Genomic DNA, 26,096 nt, shown 5'->3' on the forward strand with positions numbered 1-26,096 from the left:
CCTTGTTGGTTTATCATTTCTTAGTGTGGGGTCAAGCCACTACCCTTTGAAGTGTAAGTAAGGGCCCATCCACCCTTCCTGCCCAGGAAAACTCATCAGTATGCAAATGAATGCAGATGCAGCTGAGTATCCTGTGTGTATGGCTGTCTGGATCGAATGCACAAGGGGAGCTGTCAACCAGCACAGACCAGACATGGATTAGAGACAAGCTCTAAGGCACAGAGAGCAGTAAGTGCAGGGAAATGCCTACTTTTTTTAAAAGTGTCATTTCTAAAATAGTATTGTTAAATTCAACTTCACCAGTAAGCAGTGTTTCTCACTACCATTCCAACAATACCAAACATGACAATGCAACTCCTTTCAGATCAGAAACTAACACTTACAACTATAAAAGATAATTTCCAATGCTGGCCTATGAGAGGAGCAGGCTTCACAATAGTGAAAAAACGACTTTGAATGTTTTCCACTACCAGGACAAGAAAAACTTACAAGTACATATTCTGCCTTTTACCTACTGAGCACCCTGCCACATGGGCTACTTAGGGCCTACCTTAGGAGTGTGTTATATGTAATAAAAAGGGAGTTTAAGGCTTGGCAATTTGTTTTAAATGCTAAGTCGAAGTGGCAGCAAACTGCACACACAGACCCTACACTGGCAGGCCTGAGGCATGGTTAAGGGGCTACTTATGTGGGTGGCAGACCTACTAGTAGCATTTATTTTACAGGCCCTTGGTACATGTCCTACACTTTACTATGGACTTACAAGTAAATTAAATATGCCAATTGGGTAAAGGCCAATGTTACTATGTTTTAGGGAGCGAGCATAGGCACTTTAGCACTGGTTAGCAGTGGTAAAGTGTCCAGAGTCCTAAAGCCAACAGAAAAAGAGGAGGGGGAAGTCAAAAGGTTTGAGGTGACCCTTCCATGAGGACCTTTTTCCAACAAATACAGACAGAAAACAATCTGTTTCCTGTCTGCATTTATTTTTAAAAGTGGAAAAATACAGAAAATTGTGCTTCTTATGAGTGACTTTTCATGCTGTTCTTCATGAATTCCAGGTCAAGAGCCGAGCAGCTAAACATGGGGAATTAAAATAAAGGATGAGATTTTCCTAAATACGGGCATATGGTAAACTATATTTGTATATAGTGCCAATATTTACCTATCGGTGTAGTGTTTCATTATATTTGTCTGCTTAACGTGCTAAAACGCGAAGGGCATCAAGGTATGAGAGCATGTTTATCGTTAAATAAATTTGGAAATATAGCATTTTACGACTCCATTTATTCTCAAAATACAAAATAAATATGGATAAATACAAATAAGATGGTCAAAAAATAAATATGGATAAATACAGTTGGAAATGTTAAAAAAGTAAATGCCATAAAACCGTGAGTCCTAGTTATGAGGTACACTAAAGGGATAACAATTACTATTCCCATGCCAACCTAAGCCATTTAAGGAAAAGTGTTATACGCTAAATGGTGACATTTACTATTCCCACTCTAATCTAGGACATGTAGGGATGGTGTTTGACAATAAATCGGCCGCATTTATTACTTCCACTCCGATTTAAACCATTTAGGGCTAGGGGTTTGACACTAAAGTGGCCACATTTACTATTACCCCTCCAATGTAAGCCATTGAGCAGAAGATGTTTAACACTAAATGGGTGACATTTACTATTCCCTCTCCAGGCCAGCCCATTCAGAGGAAGGTGTTGAATACTAAAGGGGTAATATTTACTACTGCCAATCTAAGGCGTTTAAGGAAGATGTTTGACACACAAGTGGCCACCTTTAATATTCCCACTCTGATCTAATCCACTTAGGGGACGTTTTGGGTCACTAAAGAAGTTACATAAACTATTATCAGCCCAATCTAAACCAGGGGAAGGTGTTGGACACTAAAGTACCCACATTAACAATTACCACTCCTATCTAAACCATTTAAGAAAAAGTTTTGGACACTAAGGTGGTCACATTACCGATTTCCTGCCCAATCTAAATGAACTTTTTTAGAGTATTGAATAATAAATATTACAATGTTTAACACAAACAAATGCTAACAGCTAAATAATAATAATGTACAAAATAAATTTCATAAATATGAAACAATTTAAAAAATCGAAATGCTAAAAAAAACATACAATATGACTAAAGGATAAAATAAAAGGCAATGAATCATTACTTAATAAACGTAATTAAAATATATCATTTTGCATCACACATATTTAAATAAACAATGGTACTTTAAAAGAAAAAAAAAAAAAAAACTAAATATATAACCAATATACAACTAACTTAAAGGAAACAAAATTATACAGAACTATGAACTGGCAATAAGAATTTCCTAGTCAATTGAATATACAATTTACAATAAAAAGTAAAATGGAACAAACTCTGCAAAGAAACCTCATCCCATGGACACGCAAGAATGGAATCAGTCATATGGTCCCAGGGGAAACATAAATAAGATTTAATAGTGCCCAATCTAAATCTGTCAATAACGTTATATCCCAGTTATTAGAGACCAGTTACAGATATGGTACCAGAATGGCTATTGTCTTAACAAAGGGAGGGCTTTTTCAGTTATAACATCAGGAAAGATCACTGAAACAATTGCAGTAAAGTTTGAGGATGGATGCGACTTTTTAAGATTTGTTTTTTTTTCCTGCACATATATTTGGATTTCCCTGGATGTGCCAGCACTGGGTACTCCTTGAATTTTCTGTTGACTGACATTCTTTTTTCCCTGACCCACAATAACTTTAACTAAGTCATATTGTCAGACTTTTTGGGTGCTTCTTTTAACAGTCCAGAAGAAAAAACCCCTTCAATGTACAACGGACACACTTTTTCACTGGCTTGAAACTTTAACAAATCCATATTTTCTGCCTGCATCAAAAGGACTTAGGGCCTGATTACGAATTTGGTGGTCTCCAGACTGCCGTATTATGATGTATGTAGGCGCAACCGCTGACTGCTAAAACAAATGGCTGCCTGCCAGCTGCACGGTGGCCTGCAATCTTGGCGGTGGACACTCTGTTGCCGTCATGACCATGTGGAAGTGCTGAGCCCATTACAAAAACACAGTCAATGTGGCAGTCTCCTGGCAGCAGTCAGCTGATGCTGGTCGGCCACCGCAGTACACATTCAGCAAGGCAACAGACAAGTGCCCGTTGGATGGATTCAAAAACAACACAGCTGACATATATTGGTCCACACCTGCAAAACACATTATATAACACACCCCTTCCCAGACCATGATTCTTTGCCTCTCCACCGCAAGAAAGAGACCAGAGCCCACCGTTTTCACATCATTGACAGATAAGGCACCCCTTTTCACCATTCCATTCAACAACTTTCACACTCTTTTGACCATTTACTCCCTATATCACATTTATTTTGAGCAAGTCCCAGCCACCCACTTCATTTTACACCCATGTCGTGTTCCAAAAATCCCCATTTTTTTTTATATGAGTCATGGTGGATGAAGTCATAAGAGAAAGCCACAATTGTTCGGAGCCCAAGTCAGTCAATCAATCAGTGTTTGTAAAGCGCAGCAACTCACCCGTTAGGGTCTCAAGGCACTGGGGGGGGGAGTGTAGCGTGTACCAGTGAGGTGGTTTAAAAAAGCCTTGTCTTCAGTTCCTTTGTGAAGCTGGGGAGGGAGGTGGTTTGTCTGATGTGGATGGGTAAGGTGTTCCAGGTGGTGGCTGCGAGGTAGGAAAAGCAGCGTCCTCCTGTTCTGGTTTTCCTGATGCAGGGTACTTCTGCGAGAGAGAGCTGGGTGGTTGAGCGTAGGGCCCTGTGGGGTACGTGGAAGTCGCTGGTTCAGCTAGGCTGGTCCAGTGTTGTGGAGGGTTTTGTGTGCGTGGGTGAGGATCTTGAAAGTGATTCTTTTCTTTATGGGGAGCCTGTGCAGTGTAGGTAGGTGCAGTGTATGTAGGTACAGTGTACGTAGGTGTCTTACGTAGGTGTTTTGCGAGATGTGGCAGTTTTGGGGTAGGTCGAGGATCAGTCTGGCGGTGGCGTCCTGGATGTTTTGCAATTTGCTGGGGAATTTTTTGTTGATTCCGGCGCAGAGTCTGTTGCCATAGTCCAGTCTGCTGGTAATGAGGCCATGTGTGACGGTGTTTCTATGTTCGAGGGGGATCCATTTAAAGGTCTTGTGTAGAAGGCGGAAGATGCGGAAGCAGGTGGAGACGACTGAGTTGATTTGATGGTTCATGCTGAGGTCAGGGTCCAGGATGATTCTGAGGTTGCGGGCTTAGCCTTCCGAGGGTGGGTGGCCACCAGGAGTCACTCCATGCATTGGGTTGAGGGCCCATGATGAGTACTTCTGACTTGTTTGTGTTGAGTTGAAGACAGCTGTCTCTTATCCAGTTGGTGACTGCTTTCATGCCTTTGTGGAAGTTGTGTCTGGCATTGTCTGGTTTGTTAGAAAGGCAGAGGATGAGTTGGGTGTCTTTGGCGTAGGAGATGATGTTTATTCCGTAGCTTCTGACGAGGGTGGCTAGTGGGGCCATGTAGATGTTGAACAGTGTGAGGCTCAGGGAGGATGCCTTGGGCACTCCGCAGGTGGTGGGTGTGGCATCTGCTAAGAAGGGAGCGAGTCTCACTCATTGCGTTCTGCCGGAGAACAAGGATTGGATCCAGTCAAGGGCCTTGCCTCTGATGCCGGCTTCATGGAGTCCTCTTATCAGGGTGTGATGGGAGACTGTGTCGAAAGTCAGGTCCAACAAACTCCTCTCAGTAGGAAAATGGAAATGTGGCAAAGGATAGTCGACAGAGTGAATTCTGTAGGCACCACCCTGTTCACAAAGGAGGACATTAGGAAGAGATGGAATAACCTGAGAGAAAAGGTGCATCCCTGATCTCCAGGCAACACATTGAAACCAGTAAGACAGATGGTGGTCCTCTCAGTGCCCCATTACAACTCTTTCACTGGGAGGAGAAGGTCTCAGCCATCCTGCATCCAGAGGGCTTGACAGAAATAACTGGGGGAGTGGAGTCTGGTAAGTTATAACACAAAAACTGTCACAGATCTTCAGTGTCCTGCATGGTCACATCCTACCTTTTGCCATAGTGTTGATGATCTACTTTCCCAACATTCAATACCCAAAGTTGCAGAGATGTAAGCTTGAAAATGTGCATTGTCGTACCTAACAACATATGTATCAATCCTCATTACATGACATGTATTGAAATTAGTTCTGTAAGTGTTTCAACATAAAAATATCATCCCAGGTCCGATGGTATGTACCAACTTGTAAATGTATGGGCCAACCTGACTGCAGGTCTGCAACAGATATGTAAGCCTATACGTTTATTAAGTGTTGGGAATTACAGAGGGTGACATGCCTACAACTACCAGAAGGCCCTGTTTCTGTACCTCTAACCAACAGGCCTTCCTGCACTTATCAAAATGTACCTGTGTGCCATCTCTCAAATGATGTACCCTCCCCTGGGAGTTTAGCATTTGTATATTGTGGCGACTTAGCAAGTGACATGACTACAACTACCAGGAGGCCCTATTTCTGTATCTCTAACAGGCCTTCCTGCACTTGTTCAAATATACCTGTGTACCATCTCTCAAATGATGCACCCTCCCTGGGCACTTAGCATTAGTGTGGTGTGGAGACTCAGCAAGTGACATGACTACAACTACCAGGAAGCCCTGTTTCTGTACCTCTAACCAACAGGCCTTCTTGCACTTGTCCAAATACACCTGTGTGCCATCTCTCAAATTATGTACTGTCCCCTGGGAGTTTATCATTTGTGTAGTGTGGGGACTCAGTAAGTGACATGACAGCTACCAGGAGGCCCTGTTTCTGTACCTCTAACCAACAGGCCTACCTTAAATTGTCCAAATATACGTGTGGGCTGTCTCTCAAATAATGCACCCTCCACTGGGAGTTTAGCATTTGTGTAGTGTCGGGACTCAGCAAGTAACATGATAAAGAACTATCAGGAGGCCCTGTTTCTGTACCTCTAACCAACAGGCCTTCCTGCGTTTGTCCAAATACACCTGTATGTCATCTCTCTAATGATGTTCACTCACCTGGGAGTTAGCAATCTACATTTCATGTTCAACTCAGAGGTGTGTCTGTCTACCTAGCTTTCACTTGTCCTGGCATCCCAAAATGAAATTATTGAGGACAGGAATGACACCTTACCAAGTGTGTACATCAGTGCTTAATTTGTGCTTGTTGTTTCCGGTGCTGAGCACCGGCACTTATTTTTGAGGGCCGGGGCTTATTCTTCTCCCTCAAGCATTTGCTGCGAGCAAAAGACACATATGGGAAAGGCAGAGGAAGGGAAAAACGAAAAAGTGTCACAAACTGAGAAAGTAGAAAGCTGCTAGAGTGAGCTGAAGGGGCAGGTAGTGGCTTTATATGGATTGAAGAGGCCCGAGATGGCTTCAGGATTACGCTGCCTCAGTATTCCGTGTTCACACATTTAATTGCAGAAGCTGCACGTTTAAGAGGAGGGCTTTGGGCACCAGCACCTTTTTATTTACAAATTAAGCACTGGTGTACATCAAGTATTCCTAAGACATTAAGCTGCTTTATCAGATTGGTAGTGGTAGTTAGCACATTGACTCAGCACTACTCATATGATGGCTACAGCTACATATACCACAAAGTTGTGTGTCTGTCTGGATCACAAACAACTAGGCCTTTGAATGGTCAGATACACATGTCTCCTTTCCTCTGTGTTGGCTTAACTATTTCTAAGGTGCCATGTTAATTCCCTTATCTAAAGTGCAACTGATCACCACATCTAATGAGCTGCTTGAGTCTAATAGTTTCTAGAAACTTCACACATGTCAACAACTTCAATATCATGATAACATAGCACAATCAGCAAACCTACCACTTAAGAATGTCCAGGGTCACTAACAGTCACACAAAACCTTTGGATGTAGATTCCACAGTTCAAGCAGCAACATTCTACTCTATTTTTCAACAAGTCGAGCTTGCACAGCACCTGAACAGACATCGTCCACCAACCAGACTCCCATCCCACCTCTGGATTAAGCCCACAGTGATGACTACACTCCGGGACATGTGGACGTGGTTGACCATCCTGGCCCATCTGGGCAGGCTAGTCAGACGGCAACAGTGAGTCTCACTGTGCCCACAACATTCACTGTGACATTCTTTGTTTCCCTGACCCACAATAACTTTAACTAAGTCATATTGTCAGACTTCTTGGGTGCTCCTCCCACCGAAGTTGCTTCAACACCACATACAACTAAGTGACCCCAAACCTGTGTACCTACCACAGTTGCTACCACCTTGTGCCCCCCAGTCCTGAATCCTGAGGTGCAAATCAACAATCGTGACACTGAGGGTCCAGGACCCAGTAGGAGAGGGCACCCTGTGCCGAGGGCACAGGTTCATGGGGGTAGGGTCTGGGGAGGGATGCTGTGGGCTGCCAGAATGAGGCCACTGGGTGACTCACAATAAGGATACCATCAGCAAAGTCTTGGGGGTCTATCATGAGTCCAAAGGTGTGATTGGTCAGGTGCTAACCAAACTCCAGGAAATCAAGCAGCTGCAGAGGGACATGAACCAACATATGGAGGCCCATAACTCCAACATGGGCACCCTAACAGTGGTGCTGAGGAACATCCATACAACCCTAAGCAGGGCTTTTCCCCATCTACCCCTTCCTGTGGGCCAACTACATCAAGCCAAGTACATCCGCAGCTGACACAGGAAGGGAGGCCCTGCCAGAAGACCAACCACCCTCGGAGGACACCCCTGCCTCTTCAGCAGCCAAACCCCGTGCTCCCAAGCAGGGACATCCATGTAAAAATCCAGGAGGTGCAGATGACAAGACACCCACCACCGTCAGCAAGAAACCTCATCCTTAATGTCCTCCTTTGTGAGTCACACATTCACTCTGTGGACTGATTCTGAACCCCATTCCATTTCTGATGGCAGGAGTACTCTGGACTTCTGATGGTGTGGCATCTACATCTATGAGTCAATTCACTGTGAGTGACCCCTTCACTTTTTATTTATGTTACTTTTTGCCACAAGCTTGTTTTCACCCTTAGCAGTGTAATAAATTCACAGGTCACAAACTCGTCTGTTGTCTTAAATTTCACATTTAGCAATGTAGATATGTACGAACATGTGAACCAGACAATGAAAAAAAAAACAAGTTACTTACATGTAACTACAGTTATCCAGTATTTGTATCTTACATACATTCACATGCTTTAATCGTCCCCGTCGTCGAAGTGGGAGTCCCACGGTGCCTTAGAAAAGCAGTAAGAATAACCATAGGCTATAATGCTAGCAAACTTAAAAATATAACCTATCCATGTACAATTAAAAAAAAGAACCAAACTTGACTTACGACCAATCAGGCACCAGCACCCCCTAGAATACTCCCAGGAAAGGATCCATCCCTCAGATTTTCAAACACTAGAGTGAAGAATATATATTGAAAAGGAAGGTGAGCCTCACAGGGGAGGACGGTGGGTCACGTGAAAATATGAAAGATACCAATTCTGGATAACTGTAGTTCAGGTAAATAACATGTTTTCTTATCCAATATTGGATCCTTCATAGATTCACATGCGTGAATCTGAATAGCAAGCAGTACTTAAAACAGCTGTTATGCCCATAGTGGATGGTGAGTCTAAGCATATCAGTTCATATAGTTAACACAAACAATACAAGAGCTGTGCATAAGTAGGATTCAAGATAATAATTGCAAAGCGATTAGGAACAATTGCAAAGAAAATTAAACATGCATGCATGAATATCTGTAGTAAAGAAAACACAGAAGAAATCACATTCCTAAGAAAACAATGGCCCTCATTACGACCCAGGCGGTCTTGGCGGTGGACATCGGACCGCTGCCAATGTGCCGGGGTCGGACCGCCAGCACCACCACATGATGGACTGAAGGTGCTGGCGGTCCTAATCTGCCAGGGCAGCGCTGGGTATTTTGACTCCCCTCTCCGGCAGTGGTTTCATGGCGATAGCACTGCCATAAAACGGCTGGTGGAGACAGGGTGCAGCGGGCCCCAGGGGGACCCCTATACTACCCATGTACTTGGCATGGGCAGTGCAGGGCCCCCCCGACCAGACCCGTCGCAAAGTTCACTGTCTGCCTACGCAATACAGCATTGCCGCCGGCTCTATCATGAGCCAGCAACAATGCTGTAGGCCATTTCCTGCTGATTCAGCAGTAAATTTGTAATGGGACCGGCCAGGGGGTGGCCGCACTGGTGGCAACCTACCCGTCTGGACTTCGGCAGAAGGGTTTTTCCATCCACCAAAGTCATAATCGACCCCAATGTAACTTACATTTATAATGAGGCTCACTTTATTGAAATAGATGGCGTAGCACAGCCTGCCCCATGGCTGAATCGCTGCACTGTGCTGATTCCAAACAATAGTGCTGCGCAAAAGAATGAGTAGTCGTCCCCGTTGCAGTTTGGCTTATCTTGTCCAAGGAGATGCCTGTGAAAACAGCAGCTGAGGTTGAGACTCCTCTTGTAGAACTCACCTTAGGTGGTCTGATTAGTGGTCTGACAGCTTTTGAATGACAAAAACTGTATGGCAGATGAAATCCATCGGGCTATTGTTGTGTTTGTGACTCCTGTTCCCTCATGACCCTGACCGTAAGAGTAGTTGGTCTGTGTTACATAAGCGTTTGGTACAATGAAGGTAAAATTTCAAGCACTGCTTGACATCCAATGTGTGGAGATTTCTTTCGGCTACAGTAGACGGATTTGGATTTTATTTTTTGCAATATAACTGGTTTGTTTAAGTGAAAAGTTGAAGGAACATTAGGAATATATCTTGGGTTCGTCCTGAGAAGAACAAAATCATCAGTGAAGATCAGGAAGGGCTCTTTGATTGTAAAGGCCTGTATGTCACTGACTCTCCTAGTAGATGTAAGTGAAAGGAGAGTTGCGACCTTCCATGTGAGGAATTTCAGCTCAGCTCTCTGTGTAGGCTCGAACAGTGATTTCATTAATTGGAAAAGGACAATGTTGAGATGCCATTGAAGAGGAGGTGGTCGCACTGGACGAAAAGTGCGAAACAATCCCTTGATAAACTGATTTATAAGTCTGGATGAACAGTGAGAAGGTACGTTTGCGGAATGTCTCTATGTAGATATTGCAGCCAGGTGAACCTTAACTGAGGCATAGATGAGTCCAGACTTGGAGAGTGAAAGGAGGTAAGATATAATTTGTTCCGGCAGAGCCTCTAATGGGTGCAAATTGTTTTGTTGACACCATACACAGAATCTTCGTCACTTGAGTCTATAAGTCTTGTTTGTACTTTCCGCCAGTGCTCTAGAAAGTATCACCCTACATTCTTGATTAATGTTCAGGTTTCAGAATTCATAGAACTCAGGAGCTATGCATGAAACTGGAGAGAGGCTGGTTCAGGATGTAGTATTTGTGCTTGGTTCTTCATTAGCAGGTTCCGTTTGCTTGGAAATCATATGAGATTGGTCACCAATAGGAGAATGAGTTCCGTGTACCAATACTGCCTGGGCCACCTAGGTGCAATTAGGATGAGTGGGGAACCCTTGGTTTTTATCTTCTTGAGAACCTTGAGGATCAACTGGAAGGGGGGAAGCGTATGCAAGGATCCCGTAACATCGCATCAGGAGGGCATTCCCCCGCTATCCCGGGAGTGGAAATCGACTGGTGTAGAAGCGGCATTTGGCATACTTGTTGGTGGCGAAGAGATCAAGCTCCGGTAGTCCCCACTGGAGAAAGATCTTGTCTACCTCCTGCTGATCAAGTTCCCATTTGTGGCAACTGTCTGTCCTGCTGAGTGAGTCTGTGCGGACGTTGTTGATATTGCATACGTGTTCCGCTCTTAGAGATATTCTGTGCAGTGTGAGCCAATCCCAGAGAACTTGAGCTTCTTCTGAAAGGGATAGAGATTGTGTTCCTCCCTGTTTTTCTGACATAAAATATGCTTGTCGTTTTGTCCATGCAGATCAAAACCGATGATACTGATATTCCAGGAATGAAAGCTTTGAGCGGCAGAAAGATTGCTTTCAACTCCGAGAGACTTATGTGCATCTTTTTCTGAGAGTCGGACCATTTCTCCTGGATGCACATGCCTTACAAGTGACCGCCCCAGCCTTCTAGAGAGGCGTCCATTGTGATGATGAAATCTGGAACTGGAGTACGGAACGTTAACTCCTGAGGGATGTGATTAGTTTGAGACCACCACTGCAAGTTTCTACCATCGTTGGTGTGACTTTGATCAAGTACTTGAAGGACCCTTGAGACTGAATCCATTGATGTTGCAGTTCCTCTTGTAGTGGCCTCATCTTTAGTCATGCTAGGTGCACTGAATTATTGAAGAAGAAGTCATTCCGAGGAGCGATTTGAAGGTTCTCACAGAAACAAACTTTTCTTTTGGAAATTGTGAGAGCTAAATTGGACAGTTACTGTCGCCTTTCTTTCAAGAGTTAAGCTTTGCTTCTGTGTCGGAGATTAGCACCCAAAAAGACCATCTTGCGCGTTGGCATGGTGGATGACTTTTGATGATCCACTGTCAAGCCCAGACAGCAAAATAAAGCAAGGCAAGCGTTGGTTGCTTTGGAGGCCTGCTGCGTTGGCATGGTGGATGACTTCTGATGATCCACTGTCAAGCCCAGACTGCAAAATAAAGCAAGGCAGGTGTTGGTTGCTTTGGAGGCCTGCTGCTGTGTTGGTGCCTTTAGTAACCAGTTGTCTAAGTACATGAAAATTTTAAAACATTGGTTGCACAGAGCTGCGGCCACTGGTACAAGACACTTCATGAAAATCCTGGGTGCTGACTTCAACACGAAAGGGAGGACCTTGAATTGATAATGATACTGGCTCCGGTAAAGCAAAGGTACTTATGATGCCTCCGGGGGATGGGTATGTGGAAATAGGCATCTTGAAGATCCAATGACGGCATGTAATTTCCGTTGTTGAGAAGGTGGAGGATATCTGACAGGGTTATTATACGGAAGGATTGTTTGCATAGAAATGTGTTTAATTGCCTGAGATCTAGAATCGGCCTCCATTCTCCTGACTTCTTCTATTTTACTAAGAAGAACCAAGAGTAAAAACCTAGTCCTCTCTGATGAGCGGCAACCTTTTCTATCGCAGATTTGGAAAGCACTTGAGATACTTCCTGTTTTAGTAAGTGAAGATGAGATGAGTACGTCTTTGTTGGAGGATGGTTCGGTGGTTTGTGCACAAACTCTAGCGTATGACCAAAAGTCACTATATCCAACACCCACTTGTCCCATGTTTTATGTTTCCAGTTATGTTGGTAATTGGAAATATTTGCGTCCAATTGGTTGGTTGGTTTGTGGAGAGAAAGGAACTGTAGCTGGCACCTGATGTAAATCATTGATTACGGTTCACCTCCCGACCTTGGGGGAGCTGTTTCCTTCTGCTGACTTGTTTGACGTAGGCAGATGCAGGTGAGTGATGGTAAGATTGGTGGTAAGTAGGTTTGTATTGCAATTGTGGTTGGTGCTGCCTGTGGTAAGTACCTCTAATAGAAGAGAAATGTCTGCCTCTGGCTCTGCAAAAGGGTTGACTCTTATACTGCAGTGTACCCAGAGAGCAGGCAGTATCTGTGGCTGCCTTGATGGCTAGTAAAGCATCATCTATGTGCTTACCAAATAGGGTGTTGCCTTCATAGGCCACATTAAATATTTCTGACTGAAGCTCAGACTTCTCCTGCTAGCTGCTGAAAGCCTGTAGAGGCTATATGTATTGCACAATGAATAACCTCTGCAGATGTGGGCTTGCCCTCCTGTAATATTTTCCATGCTTTGGGTTGTTTATCCTCCAGATTGAGGTTGATAAAAGCACTCACGTCAAACCACTTCTGCCAGTCCTAGAGTCATAAGATCGCTAAGGGATTGGCTGACATTGATGAAAATCTCTTACCGATATTATATAATCGCCTGCCCTCTTTGTCTGGCAGGGCCAAAATGGGAGCAGATGGATTTTTAGAGGACCTTTGGGCGGCTTGAGAAACAATGAAGTTTGGCTTTGGGCTGGAGAATCGTTCATAGCTTTATTTTTTTAGTCCAGTTTATGTGCCACTGGAGAGACTGTGGCGGAGTATTTCATTATTTTCAGGCCTTCACTCCAAACGTAATCGATAATGGAAATAGCCCTTACCGATTTTCTTGCTTGCTTCTTGAAATCATGTAGAAAACAATCCGAATGGGAGACAGATGTTGGCAAATGAAAACATGTGGCAGTCCTATCCATCAAATTATGAAATCCTCCTATATCCTTAGGAGGAGAATCCGATGGATGGCGCGGTGGTGGAGCTAAATAATCATCCCATTAGTTAGTAGGATGTTGAGGAATGATGATCTCTCCTTCTTCTCTCTTCTCATCTGAAAAGGTGATGTATTCCCTGGGAGGTGTGGCTATCGCAGAGGTAGGCGTGAATCTAGGGGTTGCTGAAAATGGAGGCATGGTTCTTGGTGTAGCCGGAGAAGGAGGTTGTGGCTGTGAATGTTGTTGTGGTTGATCCAGAGCTGAATCCGGGAACCTCTTCTTATAGTCCTAAAGCATGACTGGAGATCCTGAATTAGGGAAATGGGCATCTGTACTGTACTGCTCAATTAATGATGTTGCATTGGTTCATAATAATGCCCATGTGGTGTGTTATAGGGTTCATATTCCTGCTATTCGTAGTCATCATCATTATCATGTTGATATTTGACGCCCAACTGAGGTGGACTGTGTGCATCACAAAAAGGTACTTTGTCGTCAGATTCTTTCCAGTCCAGAAGATGACTGGGCAATACAATTGATTCTTTCTGGGGGATGTATCATCAGGACGCAAGCTAGGTCTGTCAACTTAAGGACTCCTGACTGTTGCATGGAGGGCAGGAGAGTCTGCAGAGGGGGAACCACACTGTATTGTGACACCGTTTCCTTTGGGGTAGGTAATGCCAGTGTCATCATTGACGGTGGTGTCATCGACGACGATATTGTCGTTCATGGTGTCAATGATAATGGTCCCACCAATGGAGTTGATGTTGACGGTGTCGTTGTCGTTGCTGTAGTCGACTGTGTTGTTGTTGACGATGTCTTCGTCTCGACGGTGTTGCCATGGACGATGTCTTTCTCGTTGACTATGCTCTCGTCGATGATGGTTTTGTTGATGAGGGTCTCACTGATAATGGCTTCGTTGATGAATGGATCGTCAATGGTGCAGGAGACTTTGTTGATGTTTCAGAAGTTGTTGACTGCGGAAGTTTCTTTTTGGCTGGAGTCAAATCCATCCTTTCACTCACCTTTACAAAAAAGATGAGCATTTTATGGGCGATGTCAATGATAGTCTCTTCGATGAGACAGTTGCGACAGTGGATGTTATGGTGGTCGTCTTCAGCATCGCTGACGGTAGTGTGTTGTCGACTTAAACTGAAGTTGTGTCTTTCTAGATGTCGACGGCTCTGAAGAAAGAGAACGTTGACAAGTCTCCTTTTTGCAATGTGGAGAGGATGGCTTTGAGGGGGCTGAATCTGCTAAGGCTTTGAAAGGGTCTTTATGGTGTGATTTATGGTGCTTTCTGCTCTCCTCAGAATGCCCCTGGTCAGATGGTCTGATTTGAGGCTTTGGATCCATGTTGCTATCCTCACCTGACAAACAGAACTTTGCTTGTAACCAAAGTAAAAGTCTACCTTCCCTGAATCTCTCAAAGTTTTTGCGGAGAAGGTGCAACAAATCTTGCAGTCGTTCACCTGATGCTTGGGATACAGGCAGTACAAGCGGTCCTTGTGTGGATCATTCACATGAAGCATTTCTTGCCACAGGTTTTACAAAAGCAAAAAAGGCCTTTTTTGGGGGTGTCAGACATTTTCTGAAGTAGAAAGTTGGTTCTGAGGGGGAAAAAAGCTGAGCGGAGCTCAGAGAGACTCCTTTCACACGATGTGTGGTAGAAAATCTGGGGGAAGGAGCCCCTCTTGGGAGTATTCAAGAGGATGCTGGCGCCTGATTAGTCATAGATCAAGTTTGGTTCTTTCTTCAAAAAGAAATGGATAGGCTATATGTTTAAGTTTGCTAGCATTATAGCCTATGGTTATTCTTACTTACTGCTTTTCAAACGTACCGTGGAACTCCCACTTCTACGACGGGAATAATTCAAGCATGTGGATCTATGAAAGATCCAATACCAGATAACCAAGCTATTTGTAGAAGGAGGGATATGTTGCAAGTGACCAGCTCAGGATTATAACCATTCCACACAAACACATACTTACAAGTGTCTTGTCAAAGAAGAACATTTATTACATTGTTTGGTTCATAGGCTGTCAATATGTTTGAAACATAGCAAATCATACCTGCTTTAATCATACTGGGTAAATGATCAAATGCACAGGTACAGACCTCCAGACCATGGAAGGAAGGGATATATCAGACATTGTTCTGTAGAATAGGCAAACATGAAATTGGTTGATGTGATCAGCTGGAACCACATCGTCTATCTCACAAAAGGAATCCAACATCATATAATGCAAGACTCAGACAGATGGCAGTACAACAGTTACTGATAAGAGGGTGACTACAGTCTAGTTCTTCTGCATCTGGAGGTCTGACACAATCAAATGTCCGTGATGTGCCACATGCACTTTGGCCTACAATGATGAATCACATCAACAGCTACATAGAGTGCATACAGAAAGAGTGCTTAGCCAATCTCACACAAACCAAGCAACATCTCCTAAATGCTATTGTGTCCTCTTCAGACACACTTTGCCAGAATTTGCCAGAGCTTCAGCTTCAGAACTACTAAAAAACACATACTCCTCCCATCATCACAAGAATTTATTTTACAGTCAAAGTCATGACCTTTCATGACATAGACTCATGAGAAGAAGCTGTTGATGAGATCTTGTCACAAGTCAGTTCCTGCCTCTTCACCACTATCATCTTCACTTGGCATATCTGGGTTCTCACCCAGTGGCACCACAGGCTCCTCCTCCTCTGGGATGTAAGGGATGTTCCTTTGCAGGGCAATGTTATGGAGCATGCAGCACGCAACAGTGCTTTTGACACATCTTCCCGGTTGAGTAGAGAAGGGCTCCCCCAGTCTTGTTCAGAAAGCAAAATCTGGCCTTCAGGAGTCCAAAAGCCCACTCAACTGGCTGCCATGTTCTTCCATGGGCCTCATTGGAGTGGATTTCCCCTGGCATACTTGGATTCCTCAGCGGTGTTAACAACCAAGGACAGTTGAGATATACTGAGTCTCTTGTTTTGAAATAAGATATAAGTGCTACAATGAGTCATACACTTTCTAGTCCCTGACATAGCACACACAAAGTTAGGTCAGATCTTACTTACCAACAAACCAGGCCCTCTCCTGCTGTAGTTGTGACATCACCTGGGGTATGGTGCTGTTCCGCAGTATGAAGGCATCATGGGCTGAACCTGGGAACCAGGCGCAGATGTTTAAAATATACAAATCTGGCAAGCAGATAACTTGCATGATGATAGAATGGAAGTGCTTCCTGTTTCAATAAACTTGTTCTCCGGCTTGCGATGGTACTAATACAATGTGGGTGTCATCAAAGGCTACAGCCACATGTGGGAGGTGTCAAATCCATAAAAGTTAACCTTCACACTGGCTAAATCCTCTCGTCTAGGGAACCTGATATACCTGTCAATGTTTTTTATCATTGCTGAAAGCACGTCTTTTAATACACTACTGAACATAGTTTGTGACATACCACCAGAGATAGCCACTGTATATTGAAAGGATCCCGTGGACATAAAACGCAATACTCCCATGAGTCTCCCAATAGGTGGGATACATATTGGATCAGTGTTTTAAGGCATAAGAACAGGCTCCAACTGACAACACAAATCTTTCTTCCATGGTCTGAAGGTCTGGAAATAGGTGATACACTGGAGGGTGCCTCCTCCCTCTCCCAGGGTACCTATGTGTGGAATCAAATAAATTGTAGCATTGGCCCTAGTGTTCAGAGTAACATATAACAGGAGTAAGCCAAAAGTAATGTGACAAAACAAAACTAGTTAAAAAAACATTACACATATTTCACATAACAATTGTCTACTGTCCAAAATCCACCTATAATCACCATTGTGGTCTACACATGTGTCTACAATGTACATGTGCACATTATACACCTAAATGTTTCTAATGAGCACCCGAATTTTGTTCTCAGAAAACACCGTCACTGACTGTGTACAGTGCACAGTGGTTATACGGCGTTTATGCCCAGTAACGCACTACACTGATGATTGTGTAAAATATATTGCAGATCAATGGAGTGATACATATGTAAATGTTACGCCACATTTGTAGTGGTGGTCCGGCATTTAACAGTCACCAATATTGCAGTTTCAACCGCTAAAATGGTGGATGCCTGACCTCGTATTTAGGCTTTTGGAAGCTGCTGCCATCGCAGAAGTCGACCGCCCGATGGGCGGTTACATCCACAGAGGACACAGCCATAGGCTAGTGTTGTTGACTGTGACAGTCAGGGGCCACTGGCTGTGCCCGTCTATGCCGATGAACGCATATATGGCACACATGTACGCCGTGGTTTGAAAAATAACTCACTTCCCTCCTGACAATGCTGCAACACCTACTCCACTTTAACTGCTTTCTGCCACCTCTGGGAGCAATTATGTCAGGCCAAGCAGGTGAAAGGGTCCCTGCCTTCTCTGCAGAGGAGCTGGAAAAACTGATTGAAGAGGCCCTTTCCCTGTATGGTCAGCTCCGTTGCTCACCAGAGGAACAGGGAACTATCTCATATACATATTTTACTCTGTTCAGCGCCATCCTTTCCTTTCTCACCGGCTACAGTGTGCTTCTCAGTTCCAGAGTGATTGTTAGATTACTGTAGTTAAATTTTGTGGTCCATACATAGGATGAAAATGTAATGGATTGTGGAGCCCTGTACTTTGTGTATTTAAATTCATTATTGTGTTGTGTGATAATGCCAAGATCCTCCTTGTATTGCTTTCACATATCTATGTAAGTATACTTTTCAGGGTACCTATGATATGTTTGATGATCAGGTAATGGTAAATGAGAAAATAAATGTGTTTGCATTACAGCATGAGCTGTGTAGGTATACTGTTACAAGCAGCTGAAGAGGATGTTAGCTATGTGTACAGTCCCACATATCACTTAGCCCAGATGAGGCCTTTCCAAACTGTTGTCAGAGAGCTAGCTAAACCTCACTGACCCTTTAAGAGTGCCTCACAACCTTAAGCTCGCATATTGGGTGGCCACAAGATGTAGTTTTATATACTGAAGTGATGGAAATGTGATTTTCCTGTGGGTTCAGTATGCTCAGCCTGCAGAGAACAAGATCGGACAAAGAGTGTTGGCCATTTTGGGCCAAAGTCCAGGCTTGGGGCAGAGGTACGGTGGCAATACAACTGATGCACAGGGTAATCCCTCTGTAGACCAGCAGATCCCTGGATGTCCCAAAGGTATGTCTTCTGAAACAATAGCAGTATGCTTTTACATAGACTACATTTGGAATGGTGACTGAGGTAAGCCCCTTACCTGGTACATCTTTCCATTGACTCACATTGTCACTGTGTGACATGTACTAATGGCAGGCCCCTTACTCCCACAGGTCTGTTGTCACTTTTCCATAAGTCATGTTTGCACTGTACAGGTCTACAAGTGACAAATGTTGGTTAACTCTGAAGAGATCATTATATGTGAATCACTAGCGTTACGTTCAACCATACCTTGGTATGTTAAAGGTCACCTCTGTAACAGTGCCACATATGGTAAAAGGTGTGTCCTGTGATGCCAGTACATCCCACACAAACTCAATCAGACGTAATATGATATTCCATTCAGTAGTCCACATGTCCACACATCCCCAGAGAGGAAGCTCTCAGTGACACACATGCTAGCCTTTTCATTGTGACTTAAGTCTTAGAATGTAGTTTATTCTATGGTACTAGCCTGGATGGACCGTATGCAACAAGTCAATGGGCCTAACTGTAAAGGTTTCTGTACAGTCATGCACAAGTAGTTTACCCTTCAGAAGGTCACAATGGTGTGTTGTGTTTCATAGTAGCTCACATCGCAGTCCATGTTGGTTGACCCTGGAATACATGATCTTAGTGGGCTGGCTTCGTAAGTGTAGGCCATGACCAGGGTTGAGGATAGTCAGAAGATAACTATAAATGTGTGTTTATGTACCTGGACTTTTCAGCATGTGAGAATTACACGTCTTGTGATAAGAATTTTAAAAAGTGTGTGCTAGGTGTATACAAAATGTGTGTTAACCAAACAGATATCCTAAAATATGCAATTACGATCTGTTTATTCATCTATTGTATCCATTCAGGTCAAGGACCAACAGAAGCAAGCCATTTGAAATGCTATCACCTAGAAGGTGTTGTAGGAGGCTGGCCTGGTTTGTATTGGGGACCTTGGGTACTTACACCTTATACCAGGTCCAGTTATCCCTTATTAGTGAAGTAGTAGTGCTCTAGCAGCTTAGGCTGATAGAGGTAGCTATAGCAGAGCAGCTTAGGCTGGACATGGAGACATGTAAAGTTCCTGCAATACCACTTATAGTTACACAGTACTTATACACAAGTAAAGACAATATTCAGTGTTACCAAAAATAAAGGTATTTATTTGGGTGACACAGTACCAAAAATATCTTAGAGACAATACTCCTTCTGGAGGTAAGTATTATACACAATATATGCACTAGACACCAACATTAGACAAGTAAATAGTCATAGAACAATGCAAACAATAGGAAATGCTATAAAATGCAATGGGAGAAAATAGGTCTAGGGGCAACACAAACCATATACTAAGAAAGTGGAATGCGAATCACGAATTCCCCCCTAGACAAGTGTAGTGTGTGCAGAATTGCCAGGAGAGTAAGAATACAGTAAAGGTAAGTAAATTACCCCACCCCAGAGCCCAGAAAAGTAGGAGTAAAGTACTGCAAGTTTCCTTACAACACACTACACCTCTTGATTGGGATTTTGCAGCAGCCAGCCAAGTCTGCAAAGAACAACTGCTAGATTCCTGGACCTGAAGACCTGCAAAGGATGGGGACCAAGTCCAGAAGTTGAAAGAAGTTCCAGGAAGGACAGGAGCCCCTGCCAAATCAGAAGAGGGTACAAAAGAAGAGTCCCCGGTTAGTCGAAGACTGCAGGAATGCACCCTAAGAGGATGCCAGTGGGTTCCTGGATGATGCAAAAGATGTCCCACGGTGTGAAGATAGTTGCAGATGAGATTTAGTGTTGGAAGTCGCCAACAAGCCTTGGCTACGACAAAAGTGCGTTTTGCTTCAAAATGGCGCTGGATGGACCCAGGAGGGACCTGGGGGCCTCAACTCTGTGTGAGGAGGAAGAGGGAGCTCTCAGCACTTTAGAAAGCCCTCAGGATGCCAGCCATCACCCCAGAGGTCCCAGGACACGGGGACAAAAGAGGTGCAAAACACAGTTGATGCAGCACAACAAAAGAAGGTCCCACGCCGCCGGAGAACAACTCAGCGAGTTGCGCATCGCAGGATGGAGTGCTGGGGACCTGGGCCACGCTGTGCACAAAGGAATTTAACAAATAGTGCACAGAGGCCTCAGGAGGTGAAGAAGACGCAGTACACAGGGGTACCATCGCTCTCAGGGAAGGCAAGATCGTACCTCCTTCAAATTGCGACAGCAGGACCTCAGGACAGTCTATGTCGATGATGTCCACCCTCTGTGTCCTTAGGAGCACGCTTGTCAATGTGAGAGGAGTCCCAGGGTACTGGTAGTCATCTTGAAAGGTGCCTGCTTGGAGCAGGGTAGTGACTCTGTCACTCCACAGGAGATGTCTTCGGTCCTTCTGGTGCAGGATGAAGACAGGGAGTCCCCAGAGCGTGCACACCGTGGAAACTGTTGCAGTTGCTGATTTGGAGCTGAGGTTGCTGAAGAAAAGTGTCTCTTGTAGACACTTTGTTGCAGTTACAGCGTTTCTTGGAGCGGGCTGCGGTTGATTCGAGGTCAGAGGAGTTTGAAGTTGTTGCAGAGGATCCCTGAAGGAAACTTGCAAGCAGAATCTGAAGAGAACCCACAGGAGAAACCCTAAATATCCCTGAGAGGGGGATTGGCTACTGTAAGGAAATGCCTCCTTGGCATGGTTGCCCCCTGACTTTTTGCCTTTGCTGATGCTATGTTTACAATTGAAAGTGTGCTGAGGCCTGCTAACCAGGCCCCAGCACCAGTGTTCTTTCCCTAACCTGTACTTTTGTATCCACAATTGGCAGACCCTGGCATCCAGATAAGTCCCTTGTAACTGGTACTTCTAGTACCAAGGGCCCTGATGCCAAGGAAGGTCTCTAAGGGCTGCAGCATGTCTTATGCCACCCTGGAGACCTCTCACTCAGCACAGACACACTGCTTGCCAGCTTGTGTGTGCTAGTGAGGACAAAACGAGTAAGTCGACATGGCACTCCCCTCAGGGTGCCATGCCAGCCTCTCACTGCCTATGCAGTATAGGTAAGACACCCCTCTAGCAGGCCTTACAGCCCTAAGGCAGGGTGCACTATACCATAGGTGAGGGTACCAGTGCATGAGCATGGTACCCCTACAGTGTCTAAACAAAACCTTAGACATTGTAAGTGCAGGGTAGCCATAAGAGTATATGGTCTGGGAGTCTGTCAAACACGAACTCCACAGCACCATAATGGCTACACTGAAAACTGGGAAGTTTGGTATCAAACTTCTCAGCACAATAAATGCACACTGATGCCAGTGTACATTTTATTGTAAAATACACCACAGAGGGCACCTTAGAGGTGCCCCCTGAAACCTATCCGACTATCTGTGTAGGCTGACTGGTTCCAGCAGCCTGCCACCCTAGAGACATGTTGCTGGCCCCATGGGGAGAGTGCCTTTGTCACTCTGAGGCCAGTAACAAAGCCTGCACTGGGTGGAGATGCTAACACCTCCCCCAGGCAGGAGCTGTAACACCTGGCGGTGAGCCTCCAAGGCTCACCCCTTTGTCACAGCCCAGCAGGGCACTCCAGCTTAGTGGAGTTGCCCGCCCCCTCCGGCCACAGCCCCCACTTTTGGCGGCAAGGCTGGAGGGAACAAAGAAAGCAACAAGGAGGAGTCACTGGCCAGTCAGGACAGCCCCTAAGGTGTCCTGAGCTGAAGTGACTCTAACTTTTAGAAATCCTCCATCTTGCAGATGGAGGATTCCCCCAATAGGGTTAGGATTGTGACCCCCTCCCCTTGGGAGGAGGCACAAAGAGGGTGTACCCACCCTCAGGGCTAGTAGCCATTGGCTACTAACCCCCCAGACCTAAACATGCCCTTATATTTAGTATTTAAGGGCTACCCTGAACCCTAGAAAATTAGATTCCTGCAACTAGAAGAAGGACTGCCTAGCTGAAAAACCCCTGCAGAGGAAGACCAGAAGACGACAACTGCCTTGGCTCCAGAAACTCACCGGCCTGTCTCCTGCCTTCCAAAGATCCTGCTCCAGCGACGCCTTCCAAAGGGACCAGCGACCTCGACATCCTCTGAGGACTGCCCCTGCTTCGAAAAGACAAGAAACTCCCGAGGACAGCGGACCTGCTCCAAGAAAAGCTGCAACTTTGTTTCCAGCAGCTTTAAAGAACCCTGCAAGCTCCCCGCAAAAAGCGTGAGACTTGCAACACTGCACCCGGCGACCCCGACTCGGCTGGTGGCGATCCAACACCTCAGGAGGGACCCCAGGACTACTCTGATACTGTGAGTACCAAAACCTGTCCCCCCTGAGCCCCCACAGCGCCGCCTGCAGAGGGAATCCCGAGGCTTCCCCTGACCGCGACTCTTTGAATCCAAAGTCCCGACACCTGGGAGAGACCCTGCACCCGCAGCCCCCAGGACCTGAAGGACCGGACTTTCACTGGAGGAGTGACCCCCAGGAGTCCCTCTCCCTTGCCCAAGTGGAGGTTTCCCCGAGGAACCCCCCCCCTTGCCTGCCTGCAGCGCTGAAGAGATCCCTAGATCTCCCATTGACTTCCATTACAAACCCGACGCTTGTTTCTACACTGCACCCGGCCGCCCCCGCGCTGCTGAGGGTGAAATTTCTGTGTGGGCTTGTGTCCCCCCCGGTGCCCTACAAAACCCCCCTGGTCTGCCCTCCGAAGATGCGGGTACTTACCTGCAAGCAGACCGGAACCGGGGCACCCCCTTCTCTCCATTTTAGCCTATGTGTTTTGGGCACCACTTTGAACTCTGCACCTGACCGGCCCTGAGCTGCTGGTGTGGTGACTTTGGGGTTGCTCTGAACCCCCAACGGTGGGCTACCTTGGACCAAGAACTGAACCCTGTAAGTGTCTTACTTACCTGGTAAAACTAACAAATACTTACCTCCCCTAGGAACTGTGAAAATTGCACTGTGTCCACTTTTAAAACAGCTATTTGTGAATAACTTGAAAAGTATACATGCAATTTTGATGATTTGAAGTTCCTAAAGTACTTACCTGCAATACCTTTCGAATGAGCTATTACATGTAGAATTTGAACCTGTGGTTCTTAAAATAAACTAAGAAAATATATTTTTCTATATAAAAACCTATTGGCTGGATTTGTCTCTGAGTGTGTGTACCTCATTTATTGTCTATGTGTATGTACAACAAATGCTTAACACTACTCCTTGGATAAGCCTACTGCTCGACCACACTACCACAAAATAGAGCATTAGTATTATCTATTTTTACCACTATTTTACCTCTAAGGGGAACCCTTGGACTCTGGGCATGCTATTCCTTACTTTGAAATAGCACATACAGAGCCAACTTCCTACAGCTACCTTATCAGCTAAGGACCTATCAGGAGGGGTCTCTGATGTCACCTGCTGGCACTGGCTACTCAGAGCCCTCCAGAGTGCCCCCAGACCTTGCAAAGCAAGATGGCTGAAGTCTGGGACACACTGGCAGAGCTCTGGGCACCCCCCTTAGGGTGGGGATGGACAGGGGAGGGACCACTCCCCTTTCCTTTGTCCAGTTTCCCACCAGAGCAGGGGAGAAGGGGCCCCTGAACCATTGTAGACTGGTTTATGCAAGGAGGGCACCATCTGTGCCCTTGAAAGCATTTCCAGATGCTGGGGGAAGCTACACCTCCCCAGCCTGTAACACCTATTTCCAAAGGGAGAGGTGAGGAACCAGGAAAGATAGAATCCCCACCCGGGGTCTCCTTCCCAGAGGTGGAGGGACACCCTAGTCCTCAGGGTCAGTTTAGCAGAGAGTACACAAATCAAGCGGAGTCACCAACTGGAGGAATAAAGAGAAGTTTATTACATGGATTATAGCTCGAGCTAATACAGAGTCCCAGGACAGTCAAGTGACTATCCTACGGAGGCTGCCCCTTCACTCTGGGGCACCCAACCTTACATACACACAAAACTGCTTAGTCAGAGGACAACTCCACCCCTAGCGTATTCAAGGTCCTCTGCGGCCTTCAGAATATTTCAGGGATACACATGGGGTGGGAGAAGGTACAGATGCAGCTGGCAGGAGGTGGCAACGACCTGTACAAACCTGTTCTGGCAGTTACTGATTAAGCACAAACATTCTCAGAACTACGGTTAGAACAAGTAAATTACAGCGATAAGCAGTTTGCAGCCCAAGGCTGCAAGCACAAGGTGAATCATCAAAGTTCAGGAGGTTTGTCGAGCACATGTCAACATAATAAAGATAAACAGATGCCTAGCAGCTATGGTGTATGATTAAGTTTATGTACATTTTCTCAGAGGGTGTAACATCCTGCTCTGCTAAATGCTTTGTTCTGCCCAGACCCCAGGAAGGCAGAACCCTGTCTGTGAGGTCGCAGCAGCTGTAGCTGCAGTGCAAGCCTCAGAGAGCTGGTTTGGCAGTACTAGGGGTCCATGGTGGAGCCCCCAGGATGCATTGAATTGGCTCCCCAATACCAGATTTGGAATGGGGGAACAATTCCATGATCTTAGACATGTTACATGGCCATATTCAGAGTTACCATTGTGAAGCTACATATAGGTATTGACCTATATGTAGCACACGCGTGTAATGGTGTCCCCGCACTCACAAAGTCCGGGGAAATGGCCCTGAACTATGTGGGGGCATCTTTGCTAGTGCAAGGGTGCCCTCACACTTAGTAACTTTGCACCTAACCTTCAGCAAGTGAAGGTTAGACATATAGGTGACTTATAAGTTACTTAAGTGCAGTGAAAATGGCTGTGAAATAACGTGTGCATTATTTCACGCAGGCTGCAATGGCAGTCCTGTGTAAGGGTTTGTCTGAGCTCCCTATGGGTGGCAAAAGAAATGCTGCAGCCAATATGGATCTCCTGTAACCCCAATGCACTGGGTACCTAGGTACCATATACTAGGGACATATAAGGTGAGTCCAGTGTGCCAATTGAAATTGGTAAATGAAGTCACTGGCATACAGTGACAAATTTTAAAGCAGAGATAGCATAAGCACTGAGGTTCATATTAGCAGAGCCTCAGTGACAGAGTCAAGCACTACACAGGCATAAACATTAGGCCATAAATTATGAGCACTGGGGTCCTGACCAGCAGGACCCCAGCGAGACAGGCAAAAACATACTGATATACAGGTAAAAATGGGGGTAACATGCCTAGGAAGATGGTACTTTCCTACAGGTGTGGACCTTGGGGGTCTATTGCCGGTGCAGCACCCATTGCCGGATAAGGTGGGAGGACCTGAGCCTCTGGACCCGGAAGTTCACTAAGGTCCAGCTGGGGCTGTCCTCTCATGCGGATGGGGCGCACACTTGAACCCTGGCCCCCCTAATAGCCCACATACTGGTGTGACCTACCCGGGGCTGGATGGGCAATTGAACGACTCACAGCAGCTACAAAGGGGTAAGTCCTAGTCAGTCAGTCCTAGTCCTAGTCAGTCATACATGTCACATTGTCAAGTTTGTGTGTTACAGGCAAGCATCTACCCATCATTATTGGGGATGGCCCATGTGCAACTCACAAGAAGAGTTATTGATTGTGCAGGTCTGGTAGTAGGTGCATGCATGCTGATGTGGTTTGCCTATTGTTCTTATGACCAGGAACACAGCAGAGTCCAGTCCACTACCA

Source organism: Pleurodeles waltl, chromosome 1_1 (genome assembly GCF_031143425.1).
Source record: "Pleurodeles waltl isolate 20211129_DDA chromosome 1_1, aPleWal1.hap1.20221129, whole genome shotgun sequence".
NCBI classification, from domain to species: Eukaryota; Metazoa; Chordata; class Amphibia; order Caudata; family Salamandridae; genus Pleurodeles; species Pleurodeles waltl.